Source organism: Carcharhinus amblyrhynchos, chromosome 4 (genome assembly GCF_965287045.1).
Source record: "Carcharhinus amblyrhynchos chromosome 4, sCarAmb.v2.hapA, whole genome shotgun sequence".
Lineage (NCBI taxonomy): Eukaryota > Metazoa > Chordata > Chondrichthyes > Carcharhiniformes > Carcharhinidae > Carcharhinus > Carcharhinus amblyrhynchos.
This window is the reverse complement of record NC_137327.1, coordinates 14627653-14639700: the sequence shown is the minus strand read 5'-3', so window position 1 is coordinate 14639700 and position 12048 is coordinate 14627653. Positions and strand designations below refer to the sequence as shown.

The window sequence follows — 12048 nt, the reverse complement described above, 5'->3', positions numbered from 1 at the left end:
AGTTGTGTGGAGAAGGTAGGGTTGTTATCCTCGCTGAGGGAAAGCTGAGTCAATCCCACTCACCTTGCCCTTCCCCTGTAACTGTAGAATGTTTTTACCTTCTAGCATTTATCTAATATCCTTTTGAAAAATGCTACCAAATCTGCCTCCATCATCCCTACAGGTAGTTCCAGATCTCAAGAATTCAGTAGATTTGAAGTAATGTTCCTCATGGTTTTTTTGCCAATAATCTTAAACCTGCACCCCCAGCGTCTCTATTCTAGCTCAATCCTTCAGGATTTTGGACACATCTGAAAAATCTCCTCTTCAGTGAGGATAACAACCCACCTTCTCAACACAACTGAAACCCCTTGTCTCTTGATACAATTCTCGTAAACATCTTCTGTATCCTAAGGTCTTGGCATCCTTCCTAAAGTGTGGTATGAACACTAATTTTTTTTGGTTTTATTCCAATTCAATCAAATCAAGTCCAATTCAGAGTCTCAACAAGTTGGGACATTCCCGATCCAAGCTGACAAGACAGGGCTCTCACCTCCTGTCTTGGGCTTGATCTACATGATCCAAACTGATTGGAGTAGACATAGCTCCTTCTCCAAGGCTTGATCTCATTCACATCTTAGCCAAAAGGCCGAGATGCGCTTCTAAAAATTGCTTCAAATAAAGCTAAAATGTAACCTAATGACTTCAACCAAGCGCAACATTGTCGATACTACACTTGATCTTAGCCAAAAGGCCGAGAAGCGATGCCAGTGCCGCTCTTGACTTACTACACTTGATATTAGCCAAAAACGCAATACTCCAGCTGAGGCTTAACCAGTGTTTTCTAAAGGTTTAATATAACCTCCTTCCTCAATAAAGCCAGAGATTCTATATCCTTTTTAACAAGCCTGTCATACTGTGGTGTGTTGGAGACATGATACGCAGAACAGACTTAGCTTTAAAATCGAATGGAGGTTTATTAATGATGTGTGATCTCTTCCATGGCTGCTTCTTTTCTTCCTATTTCTTGCACTATGTTGATTAGATCATTTGCAGTGCATACATTCAAGCAGCTTGCTCTGCATGAGCCAATTAGAATAATTACAGATATATAATATTTCCTCCCTGCTTAAAATGAACGTCTGAAAACAAGTATAAAACAAGTTCAACAATAGTCATTGTGTGGGGGTTTGAGCCATTCTCTCCCCGAAACTGGAAAATCCTGCCCGAGGTCAACAGGTCTTTGCATGATCCACCTCTCACCCGCTACAATTCCCATAGTAGGTGGGCGGGATGGGAAATTTCCCCCTCCATTGAGTCAGTCACTATTACTAAGTCAGACGGCCTGGATGTTGCCACTTTTGGAACAGTTGATGGTGAACGTCTGGCATCTTCCTCTTCACACTAATGTCATCAGTGATTGATTTAACCGACATTGACATAGGAACTAGAGGTTGTCTCTGCGTCTGAACAGAAGGTGAGGTGTTGCTTTCCTTAACGATGTCTGGTACTGTAGGGGTTATAGGCAAGTTCAAGTCAGGACTTTGCAAGTCTGATTCTGAATTTCCAACAGGCTCCAGATTTGGAAGATCTGTTCTTCCAGCCAATAACTGATCTGCATGTCTACTCCAGATAATGTCATCACTGATCTGGACAGCATAAGGTACAGTCCAGTCTGTACAAGGATGGTGGCAGGAACTCATTTCGAACCTGTGGAGTATTTCCTAGCTGAAACTCCTTGTCCTTGGTGGAAAGATTTGTGTTACACCTTGCCTTCCCACCATTCCACTTATGCTTGCTGTTGCTGTCATACAATCTCCCAGTTGTATATGAAATTTTTGAAGGTTTTAAGAAATTGAATGTGGAACGCGGATGTCTTTTCATCACGAGTAAGGCAGGAGAGGTCCTGGTCATCGAATATGTGGTATTTTGGTTGACCAGTAAGTCATTTGATGTGCAACATTGTTCCTTGGTTGCCTTCAAGGTGTGTTTCAGGGTTTGGACAAAGCATTCTTCTAGTCTACTAGTACCAGAGTGAAGTGATGTGTTTATTATTATCCTCTTGTAGGAAGTTCTCAAATTCCTGAGAGACAAATTGAGGTCCATTGTTGCTTACCAGCTGTTTAGGAAATCCAAATTGACTAAATACTCCCCCCTAGCTTCTCAATAGCCTTTTCAGATGAGGTAGATGTTTAACAGCGACCTCTGGCTATTTGGTGTCATGCCAACCATTACTAAGAACATGTGTTCTTCAAAAGGTAATGCAAAATCCACAGGCACACATTGATCAAGCCTCATCAGGCCATTCCCATGGATGCAGTGGTGCTAAGGATGGCAGGTTTCTTATCTTCACACAAGAAGAACATGTTCCAGGTTTCTCCTCAATTTCCACTTCGAGTCGAGGCCACCGGAAACAACTTCTTGCTATTTTCTTCAAGCATACAACTCTGCAACAGCCATTACATATCTTCTCTACCACTTGCTTCCTCAGAAAAATCACTCTAAACCCTCATAGAAGACATCCTAACCGGACTGATAGCACTAATCTCCTGGAGTAGTAGGGTTCCAGGTTAAGTGGTAGTTACAAAGTTTTCCTCATAAAATTACATCCATTACTTCAAAAAGCTTAGGATTGCTCTGAGTGTGTTTTGGCACCTGCCTTGAAGTGACAGATGTGTTGTCTACTTGTGCAAAGTAGAAGAGCAGTCTGATACCCTTCGAGCAGTCTGATAAACTGCTTGATAATGGCAATCCTAAAGTCCATCCGTGTTACAATGTAGACTTGACTGTCAGTGCTTAATCATGTATGTATGTACTGACAAGAGCAATGCCCGTCTTTGCATTCTACTTGTTGCAAGTGACGGAATTCCCCATGTATGGTCCAAAAATGGTAGTGAGTGCATGATGATCCATGAGCAATGGAAATTCTCTGCCACTCAGAAGTTGGTGGAATTTCTTGACACCAAAAATGAACCCCAGTTCAATCTGGGCATAATTACTTTCAGCTTTGCTCAAGGTTCAAGAAGCAAATGCAATGGGTCTTTCTTCACCCGATGGCATGATGTGGGAGACCAGTGCTCCTATGCCATGAGGAGAAGCATCACAAGCTAACTGAATAGGTAAAATGGGATCAAAGTGCATAAGAGTGTTTCATAGTTGAATAATGTTTCATCGGCTAATGTGAAAGCTAGGGTAGCATGATAGCACAGTGATTAGCACAGCTGCCTCATAGTGCCAGGAACCCAGGTTCAATTCATGCTTTGGGTCACTGCCTGTGTGGAGTTTGCATGAACTTCCCTTGTCTGCGTAGGTTTCCTCTGGATGCTCTGGTTTCCTCCCACAGTCCAAAAATATACGAATAAGATTGATTCGCCGTGTTAAATTGCCCCTTCGTGCCCAAAGATGTGGAGGTGAGATGGGATTAGCAGGGTAAATACATGGGTTTACAGGGATAGGGCCTGGGTAAGAGGCATCTCACAACACCAGATTAAAGTCCAACAGGTTTATTTGGTAGCACAAACTTTCAGAGCGCCTCTCCTTCATCAGGTGAGTGAACACATAATGGGACTTTGAGAACTCAGAATATTCATTAGAAAGTGGAAAGAGCAGAAAGTGGAAATTTCTCAATGAATGACTTTTTTCTTACACATCCTATTGTCACTCTAGGATTCATTGGTTTGATACAGTTCATAGTGAGTGCAAGTATATGGAAGTGCCACAGCTTGACATGAAGGAACATGATGGGCCATGGGGATAGTTAGAGGGGTATGAGGTGGCATGGATAGGGTATGGGAAGTCTATGAGGGTGAGAAGGTGTGAAGGTTGGGGGCTTGAGGAGCTGTTAGGGGTGGGAGTTTGAGAGAGTGTGAGGGCTAGGTGGTCTTACCTTTTTTCAATCTAATGCGGATTAAATGTCACAGCATTCAGGAGAGCCTTTTAAACAGCTCTCCTTAACATCCAGCAGCACCCATGGCTACCTGCCATATCTGGATGGGTGTCACAACTGCCACAGCCTCTACTCGCCCCTGCCAACCCTGCCTTCAGAAAAATGGCCTGAGATCAGAAAGGAGAGAGGGACGAGTGTGTAAGCTGGCAGTGTTATTGTTAGAACCAGCCAGTCATTGCTACCAGCCCAGGCAGAACCTAAAAATCAGGCTGAAGAGGTCAAATCAATGGAGTCTTGTATCTGAAGAATGCTTTCTTTACCTAAAACTTTTCAACGGTGAAAATTCTACTTCAATGGAAACAGGGAAGTGATTTGTCTTTTAAAACAATATTCGGATTACAGATTGGGTCAGGTCCCAAAGTTATTTATTTATCTAGTTATTTATTTATAGCCACAGCTAATGTGTTAATGACAAGGTCATATTTCTCTTCTGTGGCTAGAATGAGCAAATACAATCTAAATGTATATTTATAGCAAGTAGCTTTAGCAGATGGTTTGTGGCAATTGTATAAATTAGATTTATGCCTCTCGCAATGGTATTGAAACAGATATGATGCAGCTTAAAGTGTAAATATCAACCTTCTTCATCTTCTTGAAACACAAGACTTTTACCATCTCAACAATCTCCCACTAAGCTTGGTGTGTGGCTTACCCTTCTTTGAATTTGGGAGTGAGGCAATTGGGAAATATGTATCTCATAACATGTAAGAAAGTTTCTAGGTCAATTAACATGGTGAAAAGTCACAGTCCTTGAATAAATAGTGCTACAATCTGAGTTCATTTTTATACTGGACAAGTCAGTTCCCAAGGTGCAACCTGACTTGATAGATCAAAATTTTAATTTTCTTTTTAACCATGGATGTAGGTTACTGAACACAATCACAGCAGTCTATAGATGAATTTTATCTTTACAGACACATACAGAATAGGAAAGATAAAACAATGTACTATAACTATCTTATACTCTAACATTCAGGATAAGCATGCAGTACATGTGAACCAACTGGTGAACTGTGGTCAGATACACCACATCCCCAGGTAAATGACATACGCGACCAAAGCAGATTCTATGGATTTCTCAAGAATTCACTTGGATTCTTGTCACATCGTGAGTTAACCAATCTCACTGAAACTCTTGGCACAATCTTCTGGCTCTTCACACTGATGGGATCTTCTTGTCCCACTGATGGCGCACCCCCGCCATGTGTTTCCTGGCAGCATGGACTTGGATTAATGAGCAATCCTAAAGACAGTAACGGGACCAGAAAATGCTGCCTACCAACTTTGTGTTAAAACTAAGGTAAGTTTTATTTTATTTTCTAACCAATGTGAAGTACAAATTAATTATTACTTCTCACTCTTGTATTCCATACCCCAACTTATAAAACCAAAAATATTGTTGATATTGTGTATGACTTTATCTATCTACACTCACACATCTAGAGAGTTGATCAGTCAAATCTTTGGGACCAGATTTCTGTGCAGTTGGGAAAATTCTGCCAACCTTTAAAAATGGCAGACAGAGTCCAGATGCGGAAATCTCGCTCCCAGTTCAAGCAAATACAATTGTTTCCAGTAAGGGAAAACAGGCAGAGTGTGGTTTACACAGGAGAAAGCACAAACTTATCAGAGCCTTTTGAACTTAATACTGAGTTCAAACGTTTCTAATGTGTTGTACCTTGCAAGCAAAGGTACATTTTAAAATATCATTTACAAGTCCATATAAACACCATCCATAGACGCTCCCCTGCCCACCACTTTGGTCAGATTTTTTAAACATGGCCAACCCTGTAGAATTCCACGCAGGTTCTCACAGATCAGTTGACATTTCTCGAGATATTCAGCTGCTAGCATTTTCCTGGCAATGGATTTCTTTTCATTCATTCGTGGGACATGGGCATCACTGGTTGGCCAGCATTTATTGCCCATCCTGCGTTATCCGAGGGCAGTTAAGAGTCAACCACATTGCTGTGGCTCTGGAGTCACATGTAGGCCAGACCAGGTAAGGACGGCAGATTTCCTTCCCTAAAGGACATTGATGAACCTGATGGGTTTTTCCGACAATCAACAGTGGTTTCATGGTCAACAGTAAATTCTCAATCTCAGGCATTTTTACTGAATTAAATTCCACTATCTGCCGTGGCAGGATTTGAACCCGGGTCCCCAGAATATTAGTTGAGTTTGTGAGTTAATAGTCTAATGACAATATCACTAAGCCATCGCCTTCCTGATCACAGGTGATCTTCAGCTCCACTTTCCTGCCCACTCCTCATTATTGCTGATTCTCTGAGACATCAAATATCTCAGCCTAGATTGTCCCAAGAATAGCATTCCTCTGTGTGGTAACAATTGTATGGTTCTCTGAGTAGAACTTTCTCTTTTTTGGTCAATGTGTCAACTAAGATGGGAAAAGCAGTGTGTGGCCCATCAAAGGCATTGCTGGCATTTCCTGCCAAATTTTTGGACACTCTGAAAAGAAAATCCTGGAGGCAGCTCCCACAATGTCATGCTTGGAGAGTTAGCCCTGCTTGTAACCTCAGCTTCTGACAGATTGTTAACACCTTGAATATATAAGGTGTATTGTGGAGGGAGAAAGAGTGCTTTTCTTGTGTGAATGGGGGATTCTTTTTGTCCATGTAAGGCATCCTTGGTAAGTCCATTGGAAAAGGAAGTTGGGTAAAGAGTAAAGTCCCCGTTCAAGTCCATTGCCCAAGACAAATTTCATGCCCAGTATCTCTGAAAACATTTTCTCACTATTACACAGACTAGTGTGTCAAAAGTGCACACTCCTGGAGTGAGGCTTATTTAAGAAAGGATATTCTTGCCATTGAGGGAGTGCAGTGAAGATTCACCAGACTGATTCCTGGCATAGCAGGATTGTAGTCTGAGCAGAGATTGAGTTGACTAGGCTTACAGTCACTGGATTTGAATTCAGAATTAGATCCCCACTGGATGAGAGGGGATCTAACTGAAAGGTACAAAATTCTGACAGGGCTAGCAGACTAGATGCAGGAATGACATTTTCTCTAGCTGGAAGGACCTAAAACAAGGGGTCACAGAGTCAGGATGCAATTGTAGGTCATTTAGGACTCAGATGAGGAGAAACATCTTCACTCAGATGGTGGCGGTGAACCTCTGGAATTCTCTACTGCATATGACTGTGGAGGCCAGATCACTGAATATATTTAAGAAGGAAATTGATAGATTTCTAGACATTAACATTGTCAAAGGGTACTGGGAGAGAGCAGGAGTATGGCATTGAGATAGAAGATCAATCATGATCATACTGAATGGCCAAGCAGGAATGATGGACTGAATGGCCTACTCACATGCATCTCTCCAATTTCATTGTAAGAGTGAGAACAACTCAGTCAACAGAAGAATCAAAAGAGTCACTGTAGGACGTAAAAGCCAATTTTAATTGGCCAATTGTAGGTAACTGATTGAAGTAACTGTATTATCTTGGAAAGACTGGCGACCAACAGGTGGAGTTACAAAAGGACTATTTATCAACAGGAATAACCATATACACAGAGTGAGAAAGATGCTAACAATTCCTTCGACTCTAGTCCCCAGTCTGCCTGGCAGAGCCCACCTCAGCCCCAGGACTCACACGCTTTGACCTGATTGGCCGACTCCACCCTTTAAAGGGGCTCGCTAGGAGAGCAACAAAAAAAGATCTGATACACATCCCAGGACACCCGGGACATCCTTCTGGGAATCAGCAGCGTTGATGAGAATTAACAGTGGCGCTATTCCCATTGGAACCACCTGTCCACCTATCAGAAAGATGACACTTAAGACAACGGGGGGAATTTTCCCATCCCGCCCGCCGTAGGAATTATAGTGTGCGGGGGTGGTGGGGGGTATGTGGGGAGCTGGGGAGGGGAGGGGGGGTGGAACCATGTACAAGTCTGTTGACGTTGGATGGGATTTGCTGGTTTTGGGGCAAGCGAGGCTGGAAAATCCCGCCCAATTGCTACAAAGCATGACTTCTGAATGGCATACAACTCAGCTTTAATTAACCTCAGGGGATGTTGCATTGTAAGTGCATAGTGGGAGTTTTGATAAATCCCATCTATTGATGCGTGCCTTGTTGTAGTTCAATGCTGCGAACAGTTTGATCCAATGTACAAACCAAATAAAACAACAAACCTTCACGTTAGGTGGCCGATGTTTCAAAGCTTGCAGACAGTCTAATGGGGCACACTGTCCCCTCGTTTAAATGGTTGAACACCCTCGCTCGGTCTCCAATCCAATAAAATTACACGCAATTAAAATGTGCCTGCAAAGGTCTTGGTTCATTACTCCAGGTTGCTAAGCAACCAGAGCTTTAACGTTATTGCACTTTTTAGTTTCAGGAGTTCATTTTTGCGACTGGTAAAATTTCTAGGTCAATAGCAAAAATTTACTCGGGTCAGTTGAAGCATATCAGACTGCAGAACCCTGACGCCAAACCAGACTGGAGCCTTGCCAGCAGTTAAAACGAAATGGATGATTGGCCCGAATTATGTTATAAAGATACTAAAATCAATCTTATTGGCTGCGAGTGTAAACTGAGCCCTTTGTAGTTGTCGCCCTGTTTAAAATTGCTGCCAGTGAATAGAGACCTTGAAGTGTGTGTGCAATTGTAATTGTGGTGTAAGTTTCTCCAGGCCGGCCACCCATGTTTGACCTGGGCACACTGTTCTCATGCCGCAAACTAGAATCGAATGACAAATTGTTATCTCTTTGCAAAACGTGAAGGTGGTTTCCTCTTTACCCATCCTCCACCGATGCGGACTTCGCAGCGTGTCTTTAATATTGTGCACTTTTCCGTACATTTTCTTTTGCTTAAAAGCGTGGATACGCTTCTGATTGCAGTTTACAATGGTTGATTAGTGCTGTAGGCATTGTACTTTGTTCCTGAAACCCTTCATTACTCACAATTATCTCAGTGGTTCACTCAGAACCTCAATCCGAGGGCTCATTTCTCTTCTCACATAGATTAGTGTCATGCAGCATATTTCATGAGCTGTTATTCTGTTCAGTTTTATTACAGTTATTTTCAGTGATCTAAATCTTAGGAAATAGAAGAGAAGACAGTGCAGATCCGATGAAGGCATTCTATTTGTGTTCCACTTTCTAAATGTAATCACAATTATAAATTAAGTGCAGTCTTCTATTCGTTTTCTTGCTAAGGTTTTTTTGCCTTTATTGATTCACAGGTTTTTTTGAATATATTTCAGAGGGTTGTGCTGTATTCTTCAGAGTAAGATATTTTGATGAGATATAGATAAAGCAGGGCATTAGTTAACAGGGTTCGAGGGTCAGTACTTGAATGTTTATTATGGTTGAACTCGTAGCCATTTCAAAGATTATTTATGTGCTCTGTGTAATAAATGTTTTTCTGATCAGACCACATCACAGAGGGGTTTCTTTTTAAACTGCTCTTCTTGTTTATTATTAAGGAGAAAGTATTAGTTATCACCAAGAAACTTGTTTCCATGAGATGGGTAACTTTTGATAAACTTGTAGCGTGGGTCTGCGAAAAGAGCTACACATGATGGGACTAATTTCCATCATTAACCAGAGGGCTCAGTATTTTTTTCCCTTTATTCTTTCATGGGGCAAGGGTATCACTGGCAAGACCTTCCTTTGTTCTCATCCCTAATTGCCCCTTGATTTGAGTGGCTTGTTAGGCCACTTTACAGGGCAGTTAAGAGCCAATCACGCATTGTCGTGGATCTGGAGTCACATGTATGCCAAACCAGGTAAGGTCGATAGATTTCCTTCCCTAAGGGACATCAGTGAACCAGGTGGGTTTTTTCCGACAATAGTTTCATGGTCATCATAGATTCTTAATTCCAGATTTTTTAAAAAATTGAATTCAAATTCCACCATCTGCCGTGGCAGGATTCGAACCCAAGTCCTCAGAACATTAGCTGAGTTTCAGGATTGATAGTCTAGCAATAATACCACTAGGCTATCACCTCCCCTCAATTGGAGAATCCCACCGACATGAATAGTGGTAAGATTCTGGCCTAGTTTTTAATTTCAGGTTTATAAACTGAGTTCAAACTCCACCAGCTGCAATGTTGGAACAGGAACCCGTATCCTCAGAGCCTAGGCCTATGGATTGCTAGTCCAGTGACACTGCCACGACACCACCACTGCCCTAGAAGTAAACCCGTGGAGCCAGAGACTCTCCCCAAATTTCACATGCCAACACGCCTGATCCCATCTCACCCCCACTGCAGCCCCCACCCGCTCACAATAGCCCAGCATCATGGACCCCACAAGGTTTTCATGCTGTTTAAATTAGCAAGTTGAACATAAAATGGGTTCCATTACAGGCAAAGGATCTAATCTGCCAGTGTCTCATTCAATTGGAAGAGATGAAAATCAATTGCCAGTAAATGTGTGGCATTTGTTGAAGAGAATGGGAGGCGATGGCCAAATGGTATTAGCATGAGACTATTAATCCAGAAACTCAACTAATGTTGTGGGGCCCCGGGTTCAAATCCCACCATGGCAAATCGTAGACTTTGAATTCAATGAAAAATATCTGGAATTAAGAATCTACTGATGACAGTGAAACCATTGCTGAGGAAAAACCCATTTGTTTCATCAATTTCCCTTAGGAAAGGAAATCTGCCATCCTTACCTGGTCTGGCCCACATGCGACCCCATAGTCGCAGCAATGTGGTTGACTCTCAACTGTTCACAGGAAACTAGGGATGGGCAATAAATGCTGGCCTGCCCCAGTACCCATATTCTGCAAATGAATAAAAAAAACTGTAAAGACTTGATTACCTGTTAAGACTCGCATTCCAACCATTATCTTGTAATTGGGTTTGAATCTTTCTATGCCCTGTCTGTGAAACAAATCCTGCACTCACCTGATGAAGGGGCAGTGCTCTGAAAGCTCGTGCTACCGTTGGACTTTAACCTGGTGTTGTGAGACTCCTTATTGTGCCTACCCCAGTCCAAAGCCGGCATCTCCACATCATGAATGAAAAAAAGAACACAATGCCTCGAGTGACTTAGTCACCTTCATACTAATTGGAGGGAATGGAGATCTAGGATTAAACTTTGGGAACTACATAAATGCAAGTTGTTGTTGTTGTTGCTTTTGGTTTTGAACACGGGCATGAGGAAAGAACATTACTTTTCAACTGGGACTCATAAGGGATTGGTTTAGCACAGGCAAGTGTATTTTACCCCTCCCATAAAAACCAGCATACCATATCTTGTCAGTAATGAAAAGCATACGGAAACTTCAAAACAAGCCCTGGTCTAATTTGTTAAACAAGCAATAACTCCATGAAACCCTCAGGTGGGATTTTTATACACACTTGTAATTTTAAAGACTACTGGTTAGGCTACTCACCATCTTGCACAATCGGGCATAGCGCACTTGGCCTGCGCCCCACCTATCTGAACCTCAGAATTACAATTGGCTTCATGTACATCACCAGAACCTGATTTTCTTGTCACACGTGACCTCCAGCCTGAGACTGGCAGAGCTCAAGATGCCCATCTGTGGCAAATATCTAAATTGAAAACCGCCGCACCGTGAACTGAACAAAGGTGCAGATGATCTGGCACAATTTTCTGGTGGTTACTGCACGGTGGCACAATGGTTAGCGATGCTGCCTAACAGAGCCAGGGATCTGGGTTCAATTCCGGCCTTGGGTGACTATCAGAGTGGAGTTTGTACTTTCTGCCCCGTGCCTGCGTGCATTTCTTCTAGATGCTCTGGTTTCCTCCCACACTTCAAAGATGTGAAGGTTTGGTAGATTGTCAATGATAAATGGATGGGGTGATAGGGAGGGAGAGCCTAGGTAAGATACTCTGTCAGAAAGTTGGTGCAGTTTCGATGGGCCGAGTGGTCTTCTGCACTGTAGAGATTCTATAATTTAGATCAGGGGAAGACTCTTAACATCAGCCCTACTTTTTAAGCAAGTGAATACTGAAAATAGAGAATATGAAATGAATATAGAGCTAGGAACCCAGGTTCAATTACAGCCTTGGGTCACTGTCTGTGTGCAGTTTGCACATTCCCCCCATGTCTGCATAGGTTTCCTCCAGGTGCTCCGGTTTCCTCCCACAGTCCAAAGATGTGCTGGTTAGGTTGATTG

The 12048-nt window shown here is 42.5% G+C and overlaps 1 non-coding gene across 1 annotated transcript; it reads right to left on the bottom strand.

Annotated features, from left to right (window-relative positions):
• Positions 1–553: 553 nt before the first annotated feature.
• LOC145342789 (U2 spliceosomal RNA) lies at positions 554–745 on the bottom strand. The gene has a single exon (XR_013886637.1). It is a non-coding gene; the product is annotated as a U2 spliceosomal RNA (small nuclear RNA).
• Between the last annotated feature and the right edge of the window lie 11303 nt (positions 746–12048).